Consider the following 9,391-nt stretch of genomic DNA (forward strand, 5'->3'; position numbering starts at 1 on the left):
AAGTCTGCTGCTCCTGCCCCATAAGTTACATGGGGGTGACCAATCTTGCAGAAACATGTTTATTTATGCTAAAAAATACGTTTTGACACTTTCTGCACACTGGGGTTAAGATCTGAGTCAGTGGGCTCTTCTGAGCCTAGCAGTTACATTGGGATTCAACAGGATGAGAAAACGTGTTTATTTCGGGCTGAAAAACACGTTTTGAAAATTCTGCTGCCCCTGCCCCATAAGTTACATGGGGGTGACCAAGCTTGCAGAAACATCTTTATTTCTGCTGAAAAACACGTTTTGACACTTTCTGCACACTGGGGTTAAGATCTGAGTCAGTGGGCTCTTCTGAGCCTAACAGTTACATGGGGATTCAACAGGCTGAGAAAACGCGTATATTTCGGGCTGAAAACACGTTTTGAAAAGTCTGCTGCTCCTGCCCCATAAGTTACATGGGGGTGACCAAACTTGCAGAAACATGTTTATTTCTGCTGAAAAATACGTTTTGACACTTTCTGCACACTGGGGTTAAGATCTGAGTCAGTGGGCTCTTCTGAGCCTAGCAGTTACATTGGGATTCAAAAAGGCTGAGAAAACGCGTTTATTTCGGGCTGAAAAACACGTTTTGAAAAGTCTGCTGCTCCTGCCCCATAAGTTACATGGGAGTGACCAAACTTGCAGAAACATGTTTATTTCTGCTGAAAAACACATTTTGACACTTTCCGCACACTGGGGTTAAGATCTGAGTCAGTGGGCTCTTCTGAGCCTAGCAGTTACATTGGAATTCAACAGGCTGAGAAAACGCGTTTATTTCGGGCTGAAAAACACGTTTTGAAAAGTCTGCTGCTCCTGGCTCATAAGTTACATCGGGTGACCAATCTTGCAGAAACATGTTTATTTATGCTGAAAAATACGTTTTGACACTTTCTGCACACTGGGTTTAAGATCTGAGTCAGTGGGCTCTTCTGAGCCTAGCAGTTACATTGGGATTCAACAGGATGAGAAAACGTGTTTATTTCGGGCTGAAAAACACATTTTGAAAATTCTGCTGCTCCTGCCCCATAAGTTACATGGGGGTGACCAAGCTTGCAGAAACATCTTTATTTCTGCTGAAAAACACGTTTTGACACTTTCTGCACACTGGGGTTAAGATCTGAGTCAGTGGGCTCTTCTGAGTCTAACATTTACATGTGGATTCAACAGGCTGAGAAAACGCGTTTATTTCGGGCTGAAAAACACGTTTTGAAAACTCAGCTGCTCCTGCCCCATAAGTTACATGGGGGTGACCAAACTTGCAGAAACATGTTTATTTCTGCTGAAAAACACGTTTTGACACTTTCTGCACACTGGGGTTAAGATCTGAGTCAGTCGGCTCTTCTGAGCCTAACAGTTACATGGGGATTCAACAGGCTGTGAAAACGCGTATATTTCGGGCTGAAAACACGTTTTGAAAAGTCTGCTGCTCCTGCCCCATAAGTTACATGGGGGTGACCAAACTTGCAGAAACATGTTTATTTCTGCTGAAAAACACGTTTTGACACTTTCCGCACACTGGGGTTAAGATCTGAGTCAGTGGGCTCTTCTGAGCCTAGCAGTTACATTGGAATTCAACAGGCTGAGAAAACGCGTTTATTTCGGGCTGAAAAACACGTTTTGAAAAGTCTGCTGCTCCTGGCTCATAAGTTACATGGGGGTTACCAATCTTGCAGAAACATGTTTATTTATGCTGAAAAATACGTTTTGACACTTTCGGCACACTGGGGTTAAGATCTGAGTCAGTGGGCTCTTCTGAGCCTAGCAGTTACATGGGGATTCAACAGGCTGAGAAAACGCGTATATTTCGGGCTGAAAACACGTTTTGAAAAGTCTGCTGCTCCTGCCCCATAAGTTACATGGGGGTGACCAAGCTTGCAGAAACATCTTTATTTCTGCTGAAAAACACGTTTTGACACTTTCTGCACACTGGGGTTAAGATCTGAGTCAGTGGGCTCTTCTGAGCCTAGCAGTTACATTGGGATTCAAAAAGGCTGAGAAAACGCGTTTATTTCGGGCTGAAAAACACGTTTTGAAAAGTCTGCTGCTCCTGCCCCATAAGTTACATGGGGGTGACCAAACTTGCAGAAACATGTTTATTTCTGCTGAAAAATACGTTTTGACACTTTCTGCACACTGGGGTTAAGATCTGAGTCAGTGGGCTCTTCTGAGCCTAGCAGTTACATTGGGATTCAAAAAGGCTGAGAAAACGCGTTTATTTCGGGCTGAAAAACACGTTTTGAAAAGTCTGCTGCTCCTGGCTCATAAGTTACATCGGGTGACCAATCTTGCAGAAACATGTTTATTTATGCTGAAAAATACGTTTTGACACTTTCTGCACACTGGGGTTAAGATCTGAGTCAGTGGGCTCTTCTGAGCCTAGCAGTTACATTGGGATTCAACAGGATGAGAAAACGTGTTTATTTCGGGCTGAAAAACACATTTTGAAAATTCTGCTGCTCCTGCCCCATAAGTTACATGGGGGTGACCAAGCTTGCAGAAACATCTTTATTTCTGCTGAAAAACACGTTTTGACACTTTCTGCACACTGGGGTTAAGATCTGAGTCAGTGGGCTCTTCTGAGCCTAACAGTTACATGGGGATTCAACAGGCTGAGAAAACGCGTATATTTCGGGCTGAAAACACGTTTTGAAAAGTCTGCTGCTCCTGCCCCATAAGTTACATGGGGGTGACCAAAAATGCAGAAACATGTTTATTTCTGCTGAAAAATACGTTTTGACACTTTCTGCACACTGGGGTTAAGATCTGAGTCAGTCGGCTCTTCTGAGCCTAACAGTTACATGGGGATTCAACAGGCTGAGAAAACGCGTATATTTCGGGCTGAAAACACGTTTTGAAAAGTCTGCTGCTCCTGGCTCATGAGTTACATGGGGGTGACCAAACTTGCAGAAACATGTTTATTTCTGCTGAAAAACACGTTTTGACACTTTCTGCACACTGGGGTTAAGATTTGAGTCAGTGGGCTCTTCTGAGCCTAACAGTTACATTGGGATTCAACAGGCTGAGAAAACGCGTTTATTTCGGACTGAAAAACACGTTTTGAAAACTCTGCTGCTCCTGCCCCATAAGTTACATGGGGGTGACCAACTTGCAGAAACATGTTTATTTCTGCTGAAAAACACGTTTTGACACTTTCTGCACACTGGGGTTAAGATCTGAGTCAGTCGGCTCTTCTGAGCCTAACAGTTACATGGGGATTCAACAGGCTGAGAAAACGCGTATATTTCGGGCTGAAAACACGTTTTGAAAAGTCTGCTGCTCCTGCCCCATAAGTTACATGGGGGTGACCAAACTTCAGAAACATGTTTATTTCTGCTGAAAAATAAATTTTGACACTTTCTGCACACTGGGGTTAAGATTTGAGTCAGTGGGCACTTCTGAGCCTAGCAGTTACATTGGGATTCAAAAGGCTGAGAAAACGCGTTTATTTCGGGCTGAAAAACACATTTTGAAAAGTGTGCTGCTCCTGCCCCATTAGTTACATGGGGGTGACCAAAATTGCAGAAACATGTTTATTTCTGCTGAAAAACACGTTTTGACACTTTCTGCACACTGGGGTTAAGATCTGAGTCAGTGGGCTCTTCTGAGCCTAGCAGTTACATTGGGATTCAACAGGATGAGAAAACGTGTTTATTTCGGGCTGAAAAACACGTTTTGAAAATTCTGCTGCTCCTGCCCCATAAGTTACATGGGGGTGACCAAGCTTGCAGAAACATCTTTATTTCTGCTGAAAAACACGTTTTGACACTTTCCGCACACTGGGGTTAAGATCTGAGTCAGTGGGCTCTTCTGAGCCTAGCAGTTACATTGGAATTCAACAGGCTGAGAAAACGCGTATATTTCGGGCTGAAAAACACGTTTTGAAAAGTGTGCTGCTCCTGGCTCATAAGTTACATGGCGGTGACCAAACTTGCAGAAACATGTTTATTTCTGCTGAAAAACACGTTTTGACACTTTCTGCACACTGGGGTTAAGATCTGAGTCAGTGGGCTCTTCTGAGCCTAACAGTTACATGGGGATTCAACAGGCTGAGAAAACGCGTATATTTCGGGCTGAAAACACGTTTTGAAAAGTCTGCTGCTCCTGCCCCATAAGTTACATGGGGGTGACCAAACTTGCAGAAACATGTTTATTTCTGCTGAAAAATACGTTTTGACACTTTCTGCACACTGGGGTTAAGATCTGAGTCAGTGGGCTCTTCTGAGCCTAGCAGTTACATTGGGATTCAACAGGATGAGAAAACGTGTTTATTTCGGGCTGAAAAACACATTTTGAAAATTCTGCTGCTCCTGCCCCATAAGTTACATGGGGGTGACCAAGCTTTCAGAAACATCTTTATTTCTGCTGAAAAACACGTTTTGACACTTTCTGCACACTGGGGTTAAGATCAGGATGAGAAAACGCGTATATTTCGGGCTGAAAACACGTTTTGAAAAGTCTGCTGCTCCTGCCCCATAAGTTACATGGGGGTGACCAAACTTCAGAAACATGTTTATTTCTGCTGAAAAATAAATTTTGACACTTTCTGCACACTGGGGTTAAGATTTGAGTCAGTGGGCACTTCTGAGCCTAACAGTTACATGGGGATTCAACAGGCTGAGAAAACGCGTATATTTCGGGCTGAAAACACGTTTTGAAAAGTCTGCTGCTCCTGCAGCATTAGATACATGGGGGTGACCAAAATTGCAGAAACATGTTTATTTCTGCTGAAAAACACGTTTTGACACTTTCTGCACACTGGGGTTAAGATCTGAGTCAGTGGGCTCTTCTGAGCCTAACAGTTACATGGGGATTCAACAGGCTGAGAAAACGCGTATATTTCGGGCTGAAAACACGTTTTGAAAAGTCTGCTGCTCCTGCCCCATTAGTTACATGGGGGTGACCAAAATTGCAGAACCATGTTTATTTCTGCTGGAAAACACGTTTTGTCACTTTCTGCACACTGGGGTTAAGATCTGAGTCAGTCGGCTCTTCTGAGCCTAGCAGTTACATTGGGATTCAAAAGGCTGAGAAAACGCGTTTATTTCGGGCTGAAAAACACATTTTGAAAAGTCTGCTGCTCCTGCCCCATAAGTTACATGGGGGTGACCAATCTTGCAGAAACATGTTTATTTATGCTAAAAAATACGTTTTGACACTTTCTGCACACTGGGGTTAAGATCTGAGTCAGTGGGCTCTTCTGAGCCTAGCAGTTACATTGGGATTCAACAGGATGAGAAAACGTGTTTATTTCGGGCTGAAAAACACGTTTTGAAAATTCTGCTGCCCCTGCCCCATAAGTTACATGGGGGTGACCAAGCTTGCAGAAACATCTTTATTTCTGCTGAAAAACACGTTTTGACACTTTCTGCACACTGGGGTTAAGATCTGAGTCAGTGGGCTCTTCTGAGCCTAACAGTTACATGGGGATTCAACAGGCTGAGAAAACGCGTATATTTCGGGCTGAAAACACGTTTTGAAAAGTCTGCTGCTCCTGCCCCATAAGTTACATGGGGGTGACCAAACTTGCAGAAACATGTTTATTTCTGCTGAAAAATACGTTTTGACACTTTCTGCACACTGGGGTTAAGATCTGAGTCAGTGGGCTCTTCTGAGCCTAGCAGTTACATTGGGATTCAAAAAGGCTGAGAAAACGCGTTTATTTCGGGCTGAAAAACACGTTTTGAAAAGTCTGCTGCTCCTGCCCCATAAGTTACATGGGAGTGACCAAACTTGCAGAAACATGTTTATTTCTGCTGAAAAACACATTTTGACACTTTCCGCACACTGGGGTTAAGATCTGAGTCAGTGGGCTCTTCTGAGCCTAGCAGTTACATTGGAATTCAACAGGCTGAGAAAACGCGTTTATTTCGGGCTGAAAAACACGTTTTGAAAAGTCTGCTGCTCCTGGCTCATAAGTTACATCGGGTGACCAATCTTGCAGAAACATGTTTATTTATGCTGAAAAATACGTTTTGACACTTTCTGCACACTGGGTTTAAGATCTGAGTCAGTGGGCTCTTCTGAGCCTAGCAGTTACATTGGGATTCAACAGGATGAGAAAACGTGTTTATTTCGGGCTGAAAAACACATTTTGAAAATTCTGCTGCTCCTGCCCCATAAGTTACATGGGGGTGACCAAGCTTGCAGAAACATCTTTATTTCTGCTGAAAAACACGTTTTGACACTTTCTGCACACTGGGGTTAAGATCTGAGTCAGTGGGCTCTTCTGAGTCTAACATTTACATGTGGATTCAACAGGCTGAGAAAACGCGTTTATTTCGGGCTGAAAAACACGTTTTGAAAACTCAGCTGCTCCTGCCCCATAAGTTACATGGGGGTGACCAAACTTGCAGAAACATGTTTATTTCTGCTGAAAAACACGTTTTGACACTTTCTGCACACTGGGGTTAAGATCTGAGTCAGTCGGCTCTTCTGAGCCTAACAGTTACATGGGGATTCAACAGGCTGTGAAAACGCGTATATTTCGGGCTGAAAACACGTTTTGAAAAGTCTGCTGCTCCTGCCCCATAAGTTACATGGGGGTGACCAAACTTGCAGAAACATGTTTATTTCTGCTGAAAAACACGTTTTGACACTTTCCGCACACTGGGGTTAAGATCTGAGTCAGTGGGCTCTTCTGAGCCTAGCAGTTACATTGGAATTCAACAGGCTGAGAAAACGCGTTTATTTCGGGCTGAAAAACACGTTTTGAAAAGTCTGCTGCTCCTGGCTCATAAGTTACATGGGGGTTACCAATCTTGCAGAAACATGTTTATTTATGCTGAAAAATACGTTTTGACACTTTCGGCACACTGGGGTTAAGATCTGAGTCAGTGGGCTCTTCTGAGCCTAGCAGTTACATGGGGATTCAACAGGCTGAGAAAACGCGTATATTTCGGGCTGAAAACACGTTTTGAAAAGTCTGCTGCTCCTGCCCCATAAGTTACATGGGGGTGACCAAACTTGCAGAAACATGTTTATTTCTGCTGAAAAATACGTTTTGACACTTTCTGCACACTGGGGTTAAGATCTGAGTCAGTGGGCTCTTCTGAGCCTAGCAGTTACATTGGGATTCAAAAAGGCTGAGAAAACGCGTTTATTTCGGGCTGAAAAACACGTTTTGAAAAGTCTGCTGCTCCTGCCCCATAAGTTACATGGGGGTGACCAAACTTGCAGAAACATGTTTATTTCTGCTGAAAAACACGTTTTGACACTTTCCGCACACTGGGGTTAAGATCTGAGTCAGTGGGCTCTTCTGAGCCTAGCAGTTACATTGGAATTCAACAGGCTGAGAAAACGCGTTTATTTCGGGCTGAAAAACACGTTTTGAAAAGTCTGCTGCTCCTGGCTCATAAGTTACATCGGGTGACCAATCTTGCAGAAACATGTTTATTTATGCTGAAAAATACGTTTTGACACTTTCTGCACACTGGGGTTAAGATCTGAGTCAGTGGGCTCTTCTGAGCCTAGCAGTTACATTGGGATTCAACAGGATGAGAAAACGTGTTTATTTCGGGCTGAAAAACACATTTTGAAAATTCTGCTGCTCCTGCCCCATAAGTTACATGGGGGTGACCAAGCTTGCAGAAACATCTTTATTTCTGCTGAAAAACATGTTTTGACACTTTCTGCACACTGGGGTTAAGATCTGAGTCAGTGGGCTCTTCTGAGCCTAACAGTTACATGGGGATTCAACAGGCTGAGAAAACGCGTATATTTCGGGCTGAAAACACGTTTTGAAAAGTCTGCTGCTCCTGCCCCATAAGTTACATGGGGGTGACCAAAAATGCAGAAACATGTTTATTTCTGCTGAAAAATACGTTTTGACACTTTCTGCACACTGGGGTTAAGATCTGAGTCAGTCGGCTCTTCTGAGCCTAAGAGTTACATGGGGATTCAACAGGCTGAGAAAACGCGTATATTTCGGGCTGAAAACACGTTTTGAAAAGTCTGCTGCTCCTGGCTCATGAGTTACATGGGGGTGACCAAACTTGCAGAAACATGTTTATTTCTGCTGAAAAACACGTTTTGACACTTTCTGCACACTGGGGTTAAGATTTGAGTCAGTGGGCTCTTCTGAGCCTAACAGTTACATTGGGATTCAACAGGCTGAGAAAACGCGTTTATTTCGGACTGAAAAACACGTTTTGAAAACTCTGCTGCTCCTGCCCCATAAGTTACATGGGGGTGACCAACTTGCAGAAACATGTTTATTTCTGCTGAAAAACACGTTTTGACACTTTCTGCACACTGGGGTTAAGATCTGAGTCAGTCGGCTCTTCTGAGCCTAACAGTTACATGGGGATTCAACAGGCTGAGAAAACGCGTATATTTCGGGCTGAAAACACGTTTTGAAAAGTCTGCTGCTCCTGCCCCATAAGTTACATGGGGGTGACCAAACTTCAGAAACATGTTTATTTCTGCTGAAAAATAAATTTTGACACTTTCTGCACACTGGGGTTAAGATTTGAGTCAGTGGGCACTTCTGAGCCTAACAGTTACATGGGGATTCAACAGGCTGAGAAAACGCGTATATTTCGGGCTGAAAACACGTTTTAAAAAGTCTGCTGCTCCTGCCCCATTAGTTACATGGGGGTGACCAAAATTGCAGAAACATGTTTATTTCTGCTGAAAAACACGTTTTGACACTTTCTGCACACTGGGGTTAAGATCTGAGTCAGTGGGCTCTTCTGAGCCTAACAGTTACATGGGGATGCAACAGGCTGAGAAAACGCGTATATTTCGGGCTGAAAACACGTTTTGAAAAGTCTGCTGCTACTGCCCCATTAGTTACATGGGGGTGACCAAAATTGCAGAACCATGTTTATTTCTGCTGGAAAACACGTTTTGTCACTTTCTGCACACTGGGGTTAAGATCTGAGTCAGTCGGCTCTTCTGAGCCTAGCAGTTACATTGGGATTCAAAAGGCTGAGAAAACGCGTTTATTTCGGGCTGAAAAACACATTTTGAAAAGTCTGCTGCTCCTGCCCCATAAGTTACATGGGGGTGACCAATCTTGCAGAAACATGTTTATTTATGCTGAAAAATACGTTTTGACACTTTCTGCACACTGGGGTTAAGATCTGAGTCAGTGGGCTCTTCTGAGCCTAGCAGTTACATTGGGATTCAACAGGATGAGAAAACGTGTTTATTTCGGGCTGAAAAACACGTTTTGAAAATTCTGCTGCTCCTGCCCCATAAGTTACATGGGGGTGACCAAGCTTGCAGAAACATCTTTATTTCTGCTGAAAAACACGTTTTGACACTTTCTGCACACTGGGGTTAAGATCTGAGTCAGTGGGCTCTTCTGAGCCTAGCAGTTACATTGGGATTCAAAAAGGCTGAGAAAACGCGTTTATTTCGGGCT

Source organism: Lepisosteus platostomus, chromosome 9 (genome assembly GCF_059453375.1).
Source record: "Lepisosteus platostomus isolate fLepPlt1 chromosome 9, fLepPlt1.hap1, whole genome shotgun sequence".
NCBI lineage: Eukaryota > Metazoa > Chordata > Actinopteri > Semionotiformes > Lepisosteidae > Lepisosteus > Lepisosteus platostomus.